Source organism: Ahaetulla prasina, chromosome 1 (genome assembly GCF_028640845.1).
Source record: "Ahaetulla prasina isolate Xishuangbanna chromosome 1, ASM2864084v1, whole genome shotgun sequence".
NCBI classification, from domain to species: Eukaryota; Metazoa; Chordata; class Lepidosauria; order Squamata; family Colubridae; genus Ahaetulla; species Ahaetulla prasina.
The window spans coordinates 209,896,504-209,915,801 of NC_080539.1; positions in this window are offsets into that span (position 1 = coordinate 209,896,504).

The following is a 19,298-nucleotide window of genomic DNA, read 5'->3' on the forward strand; positions in this document are numbered from 1 at the left end:
ACATTTGATAAATCACACTTAACAACCGCTCCTATGAAGGCTGGAGAATTATCAAATAAGAAAGGAATAGCAAAAGGCAGAACTCACTTGAGACTGACTTAGAAGCTCAAGTGATATCATGATTTGCCATCATAAATATTGATTCAGCATGGTGATATGAAATGAGCTTGCTTCTCAACGGGTAGAGTTTCATAAAGACCCTTCAAGCGTGAAACTCAAAACGTGTGCTAAATGTTTTTTATTTATTTATTTACATTTATATCCCGCCCTTCTCCGAAGACTCAGGGCGGCTTACATTGTGTAAGGCAATAGTCTCATCCTATTTGTATATTTACAAAGTCAACTTATTGCTCCCCCAACAATCTGGGTCCTCATTTTACCTACCTTATAAAGGATGGAAGGCTGAGTCAACCTTGGGCCTGGTGGGACTCGAGCCTGCAGTAATTGCAAGCAGCTGTGTTTAATAACAGGCTGTCTTATAGCCTGAGCCACCCACGACCCAAATGTTGAATACAGGAAAGGAAATTACCCTTGCTGCTGAGTTTTGTAAATCTTTTTTTTTTTTACATGTAGAAATACAGGGATACTGGAGACTCAGGTCTTGAGTTAATGGAAACCTTGAGCCAACTATGGTCATTATATGAAGATAGGCAGTCATATAAGTATTTTTTTAAAAATAAAATAAAATATATGTTTCACTTATGAATGTTCTTTTTCTTGTAGTGCTTTTAAATCGGGTCTTTCTGAAGTTTGTTTGATTATCTACAGAAACCAAATAAGACATTGTACTATGATAAATCTCTTGTCAGATAATATGCATTTTGCTAAATGTGGGGAAAAACAAAGATTTCAGCTTTAAATTCATTTAAAGGTAAGTGCCAGTGTAGATTTCCTATAATGTTTATACTCCCAATGTTTTCTGATTACAAGCTCCATATTCCCAACCAGAAGGACAACCGTCATGCACTAGCTAAAAAAAACGCTGAGAGTCACCAGATGGTAGTCACCAAGTTGTGCTTGAAGGTTGTGCCAGAGTCACCAAGTTGTGCTTGAAGATGGCTTCATTCTCATGCAAACAAAATAAATGTGTCTCTAAGAGCCCGGGCAAAAGTGATATGTGACTGTGATTACATCTGCTGGCACTTTTATTTACTTCAAACAAATTGTGGGGATAACAACTGAGATGTCTCTAAAGCTTTCCTCCTGGGATCATTTTCCTGAACAATTGGAAATCCATTCCACTGAGTTAAACAAAACTCTTTTCTGAATAGACATGCCAAGGATTGCATGGTAAATCCATCCCAAAGGATTCTGGAGTTGTAGTCCAGCATACCAGGGGGGCATCAGGCTGATATGTGGGGGAGAGAGTTATTCATCTTTTCCTCCAGGGCTGCTGCTCCAGTTAGAGTTCCCTTTGACTGCTGTAATGTAAAGAGAAGGAACATGAGAGCTCAGGGAGTCTAATTACAGCTCTCCTGTATCGCATCCAGTTTGACCTTCAGCTTACTGCTATACAGGTTTACCCAGAAATAAGTCCCATTGTGTTCAGTGGGGATTAATCTAATAGGGTCATTACAGTCAATGTCTTGCTGCTGCAATTTGGGAAGAAGCAAAATACATATTAGAAGAAATTTAATATCTTCTAAAACAAGTTTTAATTCTTTTTTTTCCTTAATGACCTTTAGCAGATACTGGCTTGCAACAGGGCCCTGAGAAGCTTTCACAATGTAAAAATACGGTAATTTCATCTCCGTGATCCAAACTGTAGATAACAAACCCAATACCAAGGAGTGGGAACAGGTCTAAGTGTTGTACCGTTCCCATTTAAATGAGGTGGTGCTGACATATTAATTAACTTGTATCTCAGAATTCTGAACACAATGATCCAGAAATAGACACCAAGAATGAGGCTGCAAAGATTGAAATGTGCTGCTGGAATGAACTCTTCAACCTCCCACTAGAATGGGTGTATTAATAGGACAGCAGGTAGGGGGGGAAATTATATACTGGAGGAGGAGGGAGAAAAAGTAGATGGAGAGAAATGAAACTATGAATATCTTTAGCACATCAGATCAATCCATCGCCTGCCTCAACCTTGACACTCTGCATTATTCACTCAATAGGCAAGACACATATTTTTTTCATTATATATTGGGGTTACAAATTAAGTCTGGAAAAGATTTTTTTTTCTTTTTTGCCCTGCTCTAGAACAGGTACAAATGTTTGTGGCTCAGTCAACAAGTTCCATTTATCCAAAAAAACTAAATATTTGGAGAAACTGTACCAGAGGTGCTTTTTCAAGAGGCAACTGGACTTTCTGGTTTTTCTTTAAAGATGTTTCTCTTCTCATCCAAGAAGCTTCTTCAGCTCTGACTGGATGGTGGGGAATGGATGGATTTAAAGCTGAAATAGCTTCTTGGATGAGAAGTAAAACATCTTCAAAGAAAAACCAGAAAGACAAACATGACCTGGATGACTGCAAATCTCCATAGATACTTGGAGAAACTGTTCCAGGTATCTCTTTCAATTATGGGGAAATGCTTAATCACCTCAGTTTGAGTCCTTCGACCTGTTTTTCATTCGTGACCCATGATGATACAGAGACAGAAGCAGACAATCAGCTATCTTCCAGCTATTTTAAATTGTTATTCCCACAACCCTTTGCAACTGATGATGCTTAGAATTTGAGTCCAAATATCCAGATGCAGCAAATTATCTCTGCCTGAACAATAGACTAGATCCTACAAACTCAGTTGATGTGATTTATGGCTTCGTCCTACCTTGAGAATTTTTTAAAAGTCAAACTTAGGAACTATTGTGACAGATTTTGAGTTCCATATATTTTATTGTGTCAAAGGGGATATAAATTAATCCTAATCTCTAATCCAACCCCAGATGTTCCCCATCCAGTCCACAATCACCCTAGGGAGGACTTGCCATCTTTATCATAGTCTTTTCTTGAAGTCCTAAAAACATTTTTCCTTTTTTCCCATCCTCGCCCTCAGAAAAAAAAAAGTGACTTCCAACCAAGAACCCTTTTTCTGCCTCAACTCCAAATATTAAAATCCCTTCTATTGTTACTTCTTATCTATGTGGAAGCACATGGCTACAGTACTGAGTGTGACAGAGAGTAGAGTGTTTATGTATAAGTGGCTTATGGATATTTGAGTGAATGAACAGAATGTATATTTCTACATGGGGGAAAGAAAATGAATGAACCATGTTTAGAATCATAGACATGCCATCGTGGCCCTCTAAAATCCATACTTAGAGACAATTTGTCCCTGAAGCCAACATTGGATTTCCTATCTCTATACACAGACAAGAGGCCACTGCTCTAGGGTTCATACTTATTTACATGTGGAAACTAGGCAGAAAAAAACCCCGCACATTTCAGGAAATAGTAGATAGACGTCTAAATTCATTCAGTGAAGAGGGCAATAGATATCCCGTGCTTATCTGGCTAGCCAAACTAGCAGAATGGCTGTCATTTGCACCCCTATAACTGTCTGGTTTGGTTCTGCAACCCAACAAGAAAGACACAGACTTCAGAGGATAATTAGAACTGCAGAAAAAATAATTGCTACCAACCTGCCTTCCATTGAGGACCTGTATACTGCACGAATCAAGAAGAGGGCCGTGAAAATATTTACAGATCCCTCACATCCAGGACATAAACTGTTTCAACTCCTACCCTCAAAACGACGCTATAGAGCACTGCACAACAGAACAACTAAACACAAGAACAGTTTTCCCCCCGAATGCCATCACTCTGCTAAACAAATAATTCCTTCAACACTGTCAAACTATTTACTAAATCTGCACTACTATTAATCTTCTCATCGTTCCCATCACCAATCTCCTTCCACTTATGACTGTATGACTGTAACTTTGTTGCTGGCAATCCTTATGATTTATATTGATATATTGACCATCAATTGTGTTGTAAATGTTGTACCTTGATGAACGTATCTTTTCTTTTATGCACACTGAGAGCATATGCACCAAGACAAATTCCTTGTGTGTCCAATCATACTTAGCCAATAAATAAAAATTCTATTCTATTCTATTCTATTCTATTCTATTCTAGTCTAGTCTAGTCTAGTCTAGTCTAGTCTAGTCTAGTCTAGTCTATTTCCTAAATGGATCAAATAGAAAGTGAATTATCCTCAGATATAAAAACCGCACTGTCATTAGTTGAATGAATGCACATCAACGGTCTCAGGAATGATATATGAAAATCATTTACTCTGCATCTGTTCCTTTTCTATTAGATGTTTGATTCCTAAAAAATTCCATACTGTAGTATGGTTCTTAAAGTAGAGTTGACAAAGAGCAGCGATTCACTCAAGAACTTATGCAACTGAGTCAATAATTGGAAGAGCTAGGTCAGTCTTAGAACAAGGGATTGGCTCAAAGCCACCCCAGAGACCTGCGTGATCAAGTGGAGACTTTGACGTGGGATTTCAGAATTCTAATCCAAAGTCTTAAGTAACCCGCCAACCTGTTGCCCCCTAAGGTACTTTTAAGTATTGGAACCTGCTTTTTAGTAAAAAAATATATATATATAATATAAAGCAAGATTAGAAGGCTACATATGGTTTTCTTCATTTAAACAAACCAATTAATTTCAGAAACGTTAAAGCAAAAGACATGGCTGCTCTCTTTTCATTACTTTTGAAAGAACCTGTACAGCTGTTGTAATACCTTTTCAAAGAAACTACAGGCTTCTGTATACATTAGCTACACACTGGAGAGCCCATTTTGAGGAAGTGGTTCCACTCTGCTTATAGTGGTATTTGCAAGGCTGCTGCTGGTAACATTAATTTAGGCAGAAATTCCACTGCAGGCCTTCAGGTAGGACTTGCTGTGTCATGCAACAGCATGCTGCAGCAATTTCCATACTATTTCTTTAAATCCGCATGCTGTCAGATGAAGGAAGTAATTCATAGAACCATACAATCATAGGTCTGGAAGGGACCTTCTAGTCCATCACCCACTCACCCCACCGCCCAAGACAGGAGCACTTGCATCCTGCTTTAATGGCTGTCCAATCTTTTCTAGAAGAGATCAAGAATTTTTTTAAAAAAATGCTGAGAAGCTGAGGATCATGTTTAGATCGACATATAGCCTTTAATGCTCACTCCAAGGATAGGAAGCCTTTCTGATCTGGGGGTGGGGGAGGCACATTTGGCATTTTTAAAGTGTGTGGTGTTCTTATATCCAGAGTAGTTGCCATGGCAATCAGGGCCGGTCCCAAAGCCGTGATGGGCCGTGGTAGCTCAGGCTGTAAGAAGCCTGTTATTAAAACACAGCAGCCTGCAATTACTGCAGGTTCAAGCCCGGCCCAAGGTTGACTCAGCCTTCCATCCTTTATAAGGTAGGTAAAATGAGGACCCAGATTGTTGGGGGGGGCAATAAGTTGACTTTGTAAAAATATACAAATAGAATGAGACTATTGCCTTATACACTGTAAGCCGCCCTGAGTCTTCGGAGAAGGGCGGGATATAAATGTAAATTAAAAAAAAAAAAGCAGGCATTGAGCAGGATGCAGTCAATGATTCCCAATGGGAGATTTGGAAGGGTTCAGATGGAAAGCTGCAGATATGATGCTAAGGGCTGATTCAGAGAGTTTGGGGGATCCCAAAGAAGATATTTAGGGTACCTTGAGATCTGTGGGAACTGTTTTGCCAACTCCTGGCTTATTTTACTGAGTCTCTCTCTCTCCCTCTCTCTCTCTCTCTCATTCTTTCTCTCTCTCTTGTGATTAAAAAAAAAGCAAAAGTTTGTGTGTGAATATATCTTTGTTTATGACCTATGAATTGTTTATAATATTTGTTTTAGCTGCTGAATAAAGTACTATAGAGATAATTCACAACTTCTGCAGGCCTGCCTGTTGATATCATCACAATTGGCATCTGAAATTGGCACCTGTTTTTAAATTGCTTTCTAAATCTGAATTTGTGAGCTGAGGCACTCTTGACTTATATTGACTAACTTGATTCTTCTGTCATACCTTTCAGAACAACCACAATTCAAACATAGAAGTTTATCTGCTATCACATGTCCAACATTTTTGAAAGATAATTTTTCAAGGCTGTGACTGGATAAATTAACCCAGAGAAAATTCTTAGCACATGCTCATATATTCCATCTGTTCCAAAGAGTGAAATGTTTATCAAACATAAAACTGACCCATCGGGGGTATTATTTTGTACTCAAAAACTATTTTCAGTGAGGATATTTTCACCAGCCAGAGCAGTTTTGCTTTGCACTGCCAGGTGCTATAAAACTAAATTGCAGACTACGTTGAATATGCTTCAGGTTGCATTTTAATCTGTATCATATTTTCTAAGTGTGCCTTTCTCATTTTTGCGGAGTTACAAGCTTTCTAATGACAACTATTAGAGGGCCAAACTGCACAGCAGGAAATTTGTAACACACTGAAATTATGGATCATTTTCAGTTACCAAGGCAGGCTTGAGGGGAAAAGAGAAGATGAAGTGGGCCTCCAGCAAAATTAATCCAATGTGTCTAACTATGTGAAAAATAGTAGCAAACAAAAATATTTTGATAATGCCATGATTAATTTGCAAAGCTACATGATTAACACTCCAAGGATCATTTTTAATGCAGAAGTGATGTTGAACCAAGCTCATGGGAGCAAATGGCTGAATAAATAGGATTTTTTTCCCATTCCCTCTTCCATTCTGAAAAGGCATATAAATTGGCAAAATAACACATTTACTTCCAAATATTTTAAAGAAAATATTAGCTGAGTTTTGGAAAATTGCTTTCTTTGCTATGCTTTGCTTTAGGCTGCGGTAAAAAAAAAACAACCTACATGCACTAGGAACTTGCAAAATCTTTAATATCCATTTACTTTTAATACATACAACTTCCTATAGTCTTTCTCTCATTCTTTATTGCTTTCTATGTATTGATTATTTTTGAAACAGGCTAAAATATAGCATCCACCTTTAATCTCATACTGGTGGTTTTTTTTCTTTCCAAAACTTAAAAAAAATTAATTCTCATTCATTGTGGTCTATATCTTATTTATTTCCTATTCTACCTTTATTATTTATTTTTATACAGAACTCAAGGTGGTGAACATATCTAATACTCACTCCTCCTCCTATTTTCTCCATAACAACAATCCTGTGAGGTGAGTGGGGCTGAGAGAGATTGACTGGCCCAAAGTCACCCAGTCAGCTTTCATGCTTAAGGAGGGACTAGAACTCATGGTCTCCCTGTTTCTAGATTGGTGCCTTAACCATTAGACCAAACTGGCAGTACCCCATCTTCAAAAGTGTGATGGAATGTCTAGCAGGCTTTGGGAACATAGTGGAGGAAGCAGGAGCAATTAGAACAATTAAAACAATTAATCAGCATAACTTGCCTTCAGAAGTTGTGGGTCCTCCAACACTGGACATTTTTCAGAAGAGATTGGACAACCATTTATCTGAAATGACATAAGGTTTCCTTCCTGAGCAGGGTGTTGGACTAGAAGACCTCCAAGGTCCCTTCCAGCTCTGTCATTCTCTTATTGTCAGACCTGGAAGCCATCCTTTTCATTGGATCTTCAGGCCTGCAACATTTACTACTGTGGGAAACTGGGAGGGGGGACTTGTATGGAGCCAGGTGATATATAGTCATAATAACATTCCTTTCTCAGAGAGTCAAGGACATCTTGCCCTGCACCTGGAAGGCTGGAACTGGGAGGCTCCAGTTGGGACGGTGCTTTGATTGGACCATGTGATTGACATGTGGGTGCAGTGGGAAGGGACTTGGACTTTCTTTTGGGTGGGAAAACCTGGAATTCAGATTCAGGTTTTCCCAGATGTGTCAATATGACATCTTTAATAAAATGGAACTTTGAGGAATTTCAAGCCTTGGAGTGTTATTTCGTTGGGGGTGTTACTTGGAACCCTGACAGTTATTCTGTTACATGTTTTCTGACCTGGCCCACTTCAAAGTGTTGCCAGTGGGGAATCTCACATTCCCTCTGAGCTAAGAGACAATTGATTGTTAGAAAATTTTTGAATTTACTAAATAGTTATGCAAAAGTCTGTAGCCATGCCAATCAATGTGAGAGAAACAGACGAATTGGTTATCTGGCAGTTTACGTTAAAAAAAGAAAAAAGGAAAAAAGAGGGTTCAATCTTTTTGTGATTTTCCACAGCAGAAGAGAAACAGGAGGCTAATATAAGGGCCAAATGTCTTATTCTAGATATTCTATTTGCTAATGAATATCTACTATCCTTTTATGAATTTGGTGAAAAGTCCAGCGTAATATTCTGTTCATCTTTTCTTTTGACTAAGTGTTGTTTATAATGTACCAGTTTAGTGCAATAAGAATTAGCAAATCCCATTCTTTCTCATGCTCTTCCATTCTGTCTCTCCTTCCTAGTATAAAAGCTACATGTATAGGATGTACACCTTTTGTACATCAAGCAGTTTCTCCTCTGCTTCTTTCTCAATTACTGAATTGAGAATGCATTGCAATGAATGTTCAGTTTGTTTGCACTTCGCATGATACTGGAAGCAAAAGTATTGATTCTACCTGGAAGAGTCACACTGGAACATCCAACACATTGGATGGTGAAATACCATGACTGGAAATCTATTCCTTCCATCTTGTTTAATGGTAAATTAAATAGTGAGGTGACATTGCCACTATCAGTTCTGCCATGGGGTAGTGGAATTAAAGGATAATGGCATTGCCCAGAGACAAGGATTGTAGAAAAAGAGGTGGCTTGTATTTTCTGTCAGAAGGAAACTTATTTACTCTAAGTTGTCTTGGGAATCTAGTCTAAATTCTGAGTAGGTGTCCTCAGTGCACCGACATCACATTATTTCATGAAACTTCCATCCTTTTATGTTTTAAAGATTAGCAAGAAGAAAACAATCACAATCTAGCCAAGACAACTAGAGAGCGGGAAGGGTAAATTATCCCAAGAATGTTTTTCATCATTTGTTCATGCAAATTTAGAACCTGAATTTTTAAAAGTGGCCATTTTGTCTTACCTGCCGATTGTTGTTTTTTAATTCCTCTATTTAGTGAGTTTTGCAGCTGTTTCTTTTCTACATTATCTGTAAGCAGTGACCATGTTCCAGAAACAGGGAAAATATAATACGCTGATATAAATGAAGTAACCATTTGTGCCACTCAAGATGTTGTAATAGTGCCGAGCCTTCAGACTGGAAGTCTCCCAGAAGTCACCTTATCTTGCCAAGAGAGTACTGCCCCCTGCCTTGGTGTGAAGCTTGGTGCTACTTTCTATCTCACTGATGGCAAACTTTTAACTTGCATGTCAAAGGTAACATTACACAATATTTTAAGTGACACACCAATATTCACCAGTAACCAACAAAAAAACCCAAAACCTCTTGTGTGATTTTCAGAGAACACATGGGTGCTGCCCGCTCACATACACATGCACACAACTATGGTTTAGTAAGTTTATTAATATTCCCCAGCAATTCCTGTCACCAAAAAGCCAGAATATTCCCAATTAAGTCCAGCTCTCAGCAGACCAATGCTAGTCCACAGAGCAATAGCCGAAGAGTCCACAAGGCACTTGAAAGTTTCTCAATCCAAATAAATCCACCAGGCAAACTTAAATCCACAACGTGAGAGAGTTCATGAGGCAAGAAAAGTCCAGTGTTTCCAAGGCACGATCCAAGTGAAGACACAGTGTCAATCCAAAGCAAGGCAGGAATCGCAACAAGCAGAAAATACACAGCTAGGAAACAAACACATTGTTCCTAGAATTGCCTCCATCTGTCTGCTGTGCTAAACAGCCAGCTTCTAGTGCAGCCCGTTCAGAAGGGTGAGGTTTTCTCCTTGCCAGTAGTCTGGCTGGCCTTCTCTGGTCCTGCCTTTTCTCTGTGTTCTTGGATCAAGTGCAGAAGGCAGTTGTTCCTCCTCCTCCCTGACCAGCTACAGCTGCATGCTTTCCTCACCTGGATCCTCAGCCAAATCTCTCACAGATGGCTGCTCAGAGCCGTCAATCAACTCAGCTCCTAATGTGCCAGCAACTGCTTCATTCTCCCCCAAGCTGACGTCTAGAGAAGAGTCATCACAACACAAGAGGACCATGCTTTCAAGCAGACTCCAGAGCCTCCAAAAGTTGTATAAGAATGAGGCATGCTTTTTTGGACAGCTTTCAGAGGCTGCAGAGGCTTGGGAAGAGCATTCTCCAAAGCCTCTTTGGAGCAACCATGAGGAGCTTTCAATAGAAGGGGAAACACTGCCTGAAGTTAAAGTTGGCAGATTCTGAGGAGCACTGGGTCATGGAGAAATCATGCCATTCCCCAAGGCTTGCATAACTTGGAGACTGGTACAAGGCGGCCTTTTGGAGTGGTATCTATGGCACTAGGGCTGAAGTCAAGGTCTGAGCCTCTATTTCAGGCCCAGCCTTAGTGCTGCGGCTGAGGGCTGCTGTTCAAGGTAGCCTAGATTTGGGACGAGATAGAGAATTATTTCTCTTTTCTTCAGGTACAGGAGTGACATGCCAGCGGAGTCAAATTAGGTATGTTTTGAATTTTTGACATTCCAAGCCCAAAGGGTTTGCCATCATTTACCTATTTTCCAAGGAGCATCTCACTTGGCATCTCCCTCCAACAAATTAAAGGGGGGGGAATCAAATTAATTATACAGTCTTATTAATACTGGGGTGTATCTAAGAGAATCAGGCCTTATTCTCTTCCCCTTTTGGGGAAACATATCAAACTTTCAACTTATAAATAAAAATCACTTTTCTTTTAAAGAAAAGAGAAGGTAAAAATTCTGAGGTAATGTCTTTAAAGGATCTCCCCTAGAAGAATATATTTTGATCTGATAGAGGATAGATGATGGTTGCTTCTGTTTTTATTTAGAGGCCATTCTCTCTGTGAAGGGGGTCCAAACCAGAGGTGAAATGTAAAATTTGTTACTACCGGATCTGTGGGCGTGGCTTGGGGGGGTAATGTGACTGGATGGGCGTGGCCAAGAGGTTATAAAAAAATGCTTTTAAAAGGCTCTGACAATCCCAGCTGAGCCGCACGATCATCAGAGGGTTGTTTTTTTTTACTTTTAAAAGCATTTTTTGGCCAAAGAAAAAATGCTTTTAAAAGTTAAAAAAAAAACACCTCTGATGATCACATGGCTCAGCTGGGCATGGTGGGGGGGCAGGGATTTTTGCTACCGGTTCTCCGAACCACCTGCCGCCATCGCTACCGGATCAGGAGATCCGGTCCGAACCGGGAGCATTTCACCCCTGGTCCAAACTACATAAATACCTTTGTTATGGGGCTATGCCCACATTTCAGTTGAAGGAGAAAAGACCATGAAAGATTAGAGAAACAACAATTATTTATCTATTTATCTGTGCAAACAGGTACAGACTTCCACTCACGTGGAAAAGAAAGCCTGGATCCTGGGCACCGCCCAAGCATAATCTTTTATAGTATCTGGTACAGAAAGTAGCAAACAGGAAAACAGGAAATGATACATAATTGGCTTATAGTAAACTTGACTATATAGGGCAATATCATACACCTTCCAAGACACGAGATACTTTCTGACATGCGCGATCCATTACTGTCAGTACCCTATTCTTATACATTGAGTTACAAAAGTCAAACTGGTAAACAGGCTACATTATGTAGAAATAGTTCTTTCTGGTTACAACACACGGCTTCTGTTAAGCTTGATACTTCTGCTTTCTCAGGGTTAGCAATTTTCTGTATGTGATGGTTACATGATTTTATATCAAAGTTCACACAGATGTCTGAATGGGTTTTAGGGGTGCTTTGGTTAAGAAATACACAGTTTTTTTAGGGGTCCTTATCACCTTCATGCACAGAAACAATAAATCAGAGACAATAAATTAAACTAAAAACACGATCAAAATAATGTAATTGTATAAAATATTTGTGCCTAAACTTGTTCCTTGTTTCTAAGATGGACTGACAGCTGAAACTAAATTCCCCTCCTCAAGCCGGTGGACTTTTTCCAATAAATTGTAAATGGCAAACTTTTTTTTTCCTTCAAAAGCTGAGAAATGCTGTTCCATAGCCTAATATTCAATCTCTTGCTTCTCGCCTCACCCATCCCGAGAACTGATTTTTCCTTTCCAAAAGGGGGGGGCGGGAAATGCCATTCTACCTGTAGAAGAAGCGTTGTGAAGGGTTTTCTCCTGTTGCTATGTACTAAAATAAACATATATTCTCAGGAAGATTTCACTTGAGAAAAGAAGAATATGAATTCCTTGTCAGGGAAACAGTTGTTATTCTTGTGAATCCCAGGTGGCATCTCAGAAGAATTCTTTAATTTAAAAAGAGGATTTAAAAAAAAATCCCTGATGGATGGCTGAGAGTTTATGGACTAATGCCTAAGAGGGAATGTTTGTCCCCTGAGGCCATTTTTTACAACTACTTCGATCTGCAATGTCTCTGTGTGTGATTGTGAGTGTATGTGTGTATATGTATTAATTTACATTAGTCAGTGTGGTATAGTGTTTAAAAGACTGGATTGGATTGGCAGATCCAAATCCAATCTCAGCCAGAGAAGCTGCCTGAGTGATTTTGGGCCACTCGCTTGCTCTCAGCCCAACCTATTTCACAAGGTTCTTGCTGTAGGGAGAAATAGGAAGAGAGAGCACTTTGTGCAGTACAGAGGTGGGTTTCAGCAGGTTCTGACCAGTTCTAGAGAATGGGTAGCAGAAATTTTGAGTAGTTCAGAGAATCAGTAGTAAAAATTCTGACTGGCCTCTCCCCCATCTATTCTCTGCCTCCCAAGTCCCAGATGGTCAGAAGGAAATGCGAATTTTCCAGTAACCTTCCCATAGATTGGGGAGGGAATGGAGATTTTACAGTATCCTTCCCCTGCCACGCCCACCAAGCCACGCCCACCAAGCCATACCACGCCCACCAAGCCATGCCCTGCCCACCAAGCCACACCCAGAGAACCGGTAGTAAACAATTTTGAAACCCACCACTGGTGCAGTACCTTGAACAACCTGAACAAAAGGTAAAGATTCAAATGTAAGAAATACATAAATATTATACAGGATTTTGGTTGCACCCTTTTAATTTTCTTTGGTCAAGGATAACAAAAAGGAGATTATGTATAGAATTTTACAAGTTACATGTCAGAGAGTGTAAAGGTTAGAAGAGGCCTTGGAAATCATCCAGTGGTTCAGTGGTTCTCAACCTTTTCTTCACCATGGACCCCCTTTAAATACCTTTTGTGACTACAGACCTTGGCCATGGACCACCACCACCACCATGAAAGAGATCTAAAACAAGATCGATCGATGACATCAGCAAGTATTGCCAGCCCAATTGGCAAAAGAAAGCTCAGGATCAGGTTGGGAACATGCAGAAGAGACCTTCATCCTGCAGTGGATAGACAATGGCTAAAATGATGATGATGATGATGATGATGATGATGATGATGATGATGATTTCTTCAAGGCTTTGTGGACCCCCGGTGTCATGACATCGTGGACACCCAGGGTCTGTGGACCACAGATTGAGAGCCACTGATCTAGTCTAACCATCCGCCCAAAGCAAGAATCCTTTGCAGAGTTTGTAAATTTGTAGTGCATACTATGTACACCCCCACAAAATGATCTAAACTGCAAATGTCAAGGCTGTTAAGTGAAGGCACATTAAACTTTTAGCTATGACCTGCTAATGCAACTTTCATTACAACTTATGAGGAAAAGTTTACAATTTCTACTCAAACTAGTTCAAATCTAGGTATTAATAGAATTTTCAGCTTCATAAGCCTTTGGAAAGCTGCTGGCATTATTATTCAGATTTTCAATGAGCAGATTGGGAGCTTATGCTGGACTAGATTTCAGTTAAAGGAGTGTGCAAATGCAGTTAATTGCCTTACCTTTATAAACAAATTAAGCCATACACACTGAATGTACAGTAATTTTATAATTTAGATAGCTGTCTCCCAGAGGCAACCACAAACAAAAGTGGTAGGTTTTTATAAGAAAAAAAAATGTGGCTAATTTTCAGTCAAAACCATTCTCACAGAAAGTCTCAAAAATCTGAGATTTTACATCTATTAAAATGGTATTATGCAGATCAGCCTTTCCCTTCTCATTCATTATAAAATAGCAGCAAATCTAGAATGCAGTAAACACACACACACATATATAAATGGAGTATTAATTTGAATATAGCCATAGAGTTAATATCTTGCTTGATGAGCTTCTTCCACCTTTGAAACTGATCAGCTTCTACTGGGATCGCTCCAAGTAAGAGAAAGCAGAATAACTCCTCCTCGGTATTGCTAATCCACAAACTAAATCCCAGTTTTAACCACTGCTATAAAACAACATATATTTTACAGCATGCAATTCCAAAACATTCATGGACTGCATGGATACCCACTCCCAGTTGTCATGAGCAGCCCACAGAGTTCTGTTGACAGTTGCTATCAAACTGGAGCATCCTTCTTTTCTATGACATTTGGCAACATAACCACCGCCATCTGCCAGGTCACTCAATAGTGCGCCAAGCTTAGCTACTACAATTTGGTACAAGGTAAACTCTCACTTTATGAAGAGGAATTGCCTTGCAATATCTACAGTGTGCTTTCTTTTGCGGAAAGTCAGTCTTGTAGCGATGAGCATGGACCCTTCCTTTTCTTTGTTGTTTCCCCACCTCTAGGACTTTAAGGCAACTTGAGGAGCACTAGATCACACATGAGGTTCCAGTTGCAAAAGGAAAATGCTGTTAACACCTGATTAGTCTAAGTGTGGCTGTAAGGAGGAGATTCTGGTTATATGGGAGAGCAAGAGAGAAAGAAATTCAGGCAAGAGTGTGGAGCAGTTTCTGGGGGAATGTGTAGCATACAGTGAGTGATGGGAGGAGGAGGAGAAGCATGGAATCCAGTAAGCCAACAGCAGAAATGTTGAAAGAAGAAGTAAAGCCCATTGACCACTGCACTGCACTCCAGCAAAGATGCTGACAGCCTACAGCCATCCAGCAAAGAGTAAAGCACCGTTTCCCCCCACCCACCCCCAACACTGACTGTCCAAAGCCAACACTCCATTAGCAGTTCTCAACAGCCATCAGCAGCAACTGAAGCTAATTAACATCAAGATAGTTAAAGAATTTGTTATCACTATGGCAAGGATATTGATATGACAATCTTTAGGATCTGGACATACAAATAGGAGTAGACATGCATTTTAGATATTTGTGTAGGGATCAGTTAGGATAAAATATATGTTTCGTGACAAGTGTTGAATTATGAACATTTGTTAAGTTTTGTTGTATAATTAACTAACATTAAGTGTTGTACCTTAGAATTCTTGATGGACGTATCTTTTCCTTTATGTACACTGAGAGAATATGCACCACCAAGTCAAATTCCTTGTGTGTCCAATCACACTTGGCCAATAAAAATTCTATTCTATTCTATTCTATTCTATTCTATTCTATTCTATTCTATTCTATTCTATAATGCACACATTGCTGGAAACACAAGGAATGTAGGGAAGACAATATTACTTTCAATCTCAGTGGTCTCTATGCTTTTCCTGAAGTCACCCTTCCTGTCATTTTGAGCTCAGTTTATTTTTGGAATAGGTAGAGGATGGTAAGGCTGCTGCTATTGTCTTCTGTAACTCATCTTTTCATCGCTCTGAAGCCTCTCCACTCACACTACCCAACCGGAAAAACCCAATAGGAAGAATTTCTCATGATATTTAGCCTCATGGGAAAACCAAGAAAACTGCAGCCTTCCAATAGTCACAACTAGACTTAGGTGCTAGCAGGTGCTGACAGCATCTTCCTTTTGTCAATGTAGAATTAAAGGCAAAACATTCACACAAACTCCTTTGCCACCTTGAAACTCACTAAGGGCAAAAAGAGTACAATGAATTTCATCTTTTTGAAGACAATTGGCAGGCTTCTGTTGCTTGTTTTGTATGAATTTACCCTTGATAACCATTGTAGATTCAAGCCTTTGTTAATACTATTTTTAATGTGTTGTTAGCCACCTAGAATCACATCCAGGAGATGGGGGAAACCATATACATACATCAAATAAATAAAGACACATACACATAATTCTCAAATCAAGTAAATAAGGACAGGAAGAAAAACACAAGTTTCTGCACAACAGTAGATTTAGAGTTTTTAGAAAGCATTAGGTTTAATTGTGATGGTGATGAAGAAATGAAATGAAATAGGAAATAGGAAAAAAGGACAATACAGGACAGGACAGGACAGGAAAAGAAAAGAAAAGAAAAGAAAAAAGAAAAGAAGTGAAGCGAAGCTATCTGAACCTGGCAAGCATGAAAACTAACCATGTTGGAGGAATAGACACATATAAACACTTCACCCCTTCTGATCCCATTGCATAAGAAAAAAATCTAAGTGGGGGGGTGGTAGGAAAGAATCATGCCAAAAAATTTTTCCCGATCAAGTTTAGGAATTGTGAACCTCTTTCTTATGCCCCCTCATCACATAGGTTATAGATGGTTCACCAGCATAGAAGGTATCTCCCAAAGAGGGGTGGGCTTCCAAAATTTTAGTAAGGGGTTCTCTGCCCAGTTGCTGGGTGGGCATGGCCATGATGGATGTGACCTAGCCGGCCTCCTGCATCATGGCAGGGGGGCATTTTTTCCCTCCCTGGGCTCTGGAGGCTTTTATTGAGCCTCCAGGAGGGCAAAAACAGCCTCCCCAAGCTCCAGAGGCCCTCTGGAGGCTGGAAACGGGCCCATTTCCAGTCTTCCTGAACTTGCGGTAGGGCCATTTTTCACCCTCCCCTAGCCTCCACACATGCCCTGCACTTACCTGCATCCAAAATGGGCCATGTGAGGACTCCTGGGACGGGTGGGGTGGGTGGGGCCAGCCAGGAGTGGGATTTGGGGATTCTCCAAACTGCACAGAATCTTAGCTAGAGATTCTCTTGAACCCCTGTGAACCCCCAGAAGCCCACCCTGCTCCCAAAGTAACAATGCAAGAAAACAGGAGTCACTTCTGATGTTTTAGATTCTTAAATTTTATGTAAAATCCTGCTTGCATTTGAAACTTTCGTTATATAATAATGGGTCTCAGGCTACTACTATAAAAATCATGTAACTGCTAATAAGATCAAGTACCTTAATCTTTTAGAGCTCTGTTTGTTGTAATGACAAAACTGTCCTTCATTCATTTTCCATTTACTTCGCTCCCTTTTTTCTCTCAGAAATTGTTCTTTCTAATATAAGTGAGGACTTTCTTTATTTCTTGATACACAGAGAGAGACCTTTTCGGCTCAAAATCCTCTTTAATTAGTTTTGTATCTCAATTCCAATTCATTTATATCAATAATTCTTTCTGACAAGGTTTAAGAATTCTCCAGCAATGTCTAACAAAGGCAGCACACAGGTTGGAAAGTTAATGGTGCTTGCCAAGATGGGAGGCAAATGAGCAGTAACAAATTCATTTACAGGTCATTAAATAGGATATAAGCAGGGAGAAGGTTTTCCTTGTCTATGTGGGGAAGAGGGAATGCTTTTGAAAACTTTATTAGCAATGCCAAGCCAGTTGGTTCCACAGTAACATCCCATAACCAACTTTCAGAGGACAAATCTGTTAATATGATAACGCCCCAGATATTTTTCATCTTAAATGAAGAATAATGAGAAACAATATTGTGTTGGTTGATGTAGACCCTGTGCAATGCTAACTATTTTGCCCAGAGGACTTTAAAAATAACATTCATTGTCATGCTCTTTGATCTCCAAAGCCAATTTTAAGAAGCAATGAAATGGCAGTTTTTGGTAGCCTTGGATATTGTTGCCTTGTATTGAACTTTTAGCAGAGATTCAAATTTATATTAAATAAAAACTAGGTGTCATCTTATTTCCTGTGTTTTAGTTTTGTACTTCCAATTATTTTTTGACAATATCAAAATTAAGGAAAATGAGTTTTGTTTTTGTTTTTTCATTTTGATGTCACAAGGTCATTTTCCAAACCTGTAAATGAATTTTCTCACTCTTCCTCACAGTTCTCTCAAGTCTAATCCAGTGTTGGGGTTGCTACAGTGGTGGGTTTCAAAAATTTTTACTACTGGTTCTGTGGGTGTGGCTTGATGGGTGTGGCATGGCTTGGTGGGCGTTGCTTGGTGGCCATGGCAGGGGAAGGATACTGTAAAATCTCCATTCCTACCCCACTCCAGAGGAAGGATACTGTAAAATCTCCATTACCTCTCTAATCCAGGGGAAGGTTACTGCAAAATCCCCATTTCCTCCCGATCAGCTGGAGGCAGAGAATAGATGGTGGGGGGGCCAGTCAGAATTTTTACTACCAGTTCTCTGAACTACTCAAAATGTCCGCTAACGGTTTTCCAGAACTGGTCAGAACCTGCTAAAACCCACCTCTGGGTTGCTACTGGTTTGCCCCACATTGGGCAAACGGGTAGTGGCGGTGGGAGGCTCCACCTGCCCTCCTGGATGCTTCTGCACATGCGCAGAAGTGTTGCATGAGCGAGTGAGCGCACGTGCGAACCAATAGCAAAGTAAATTGAAACCCACTACTGGTGTAATAAATGGACTTCCAACCAGCCAGACTACCAGCCACCAATTTATTTTTATTTATTTATTTATTAATTAGACTTTTATACCGCCCTTCTCCCGAAGGACTCAGGGCGGTGTACAGCCAAATTAAAAATATACAATATACAATATTAAAACAACAAATTAAAATAACATATTATATAATGGCCGAGAAATTTAAAAATTTAAATGTAAAACCGTCAAATTGACCCCAATAAAACAGAGTACCCCAATTTAAAATTATTAAAATTCAAATTTCAGAATTCAAAAATTAAAAGTTAAAATTAAGCCAGTCTCGCTTGGATGAACAAGTACGTTTTCAATTCACGGCGAAAGGTCCGAAGGTCAGGTAGTTGACGCAAACCATGGGGAAGTTCGTTCCAGAGGGTAGGTGCTCCTACAGAGAAGGCCCTTCCCCTGGGGGCCGCCAGCCGACATTGCTTGGCGGACGGCACCCTGAGAAGACCCTCTCTGTGTGAGCGTACGGGTCGGTGGGAGGCATAGGGTAACAGCAGGCGGTCCCGTAAGTACCCGGGCCCTAAGCCATGGAGCGCTTTAAAGGTGGTAACCAACACCAATCCATCCACTGTCAACAGAATCCAAGGCAATTGTAGAAAAGCACAAGGAGTTTGAACCTCAGCATAAAAAAAAATGTTTCCAATAGGCAAGTACTTTAACAATCCATACATTTTTCCCTAATTGCTTTTGAAGAATTTTCAAAGTAGAATCTGAAAATTA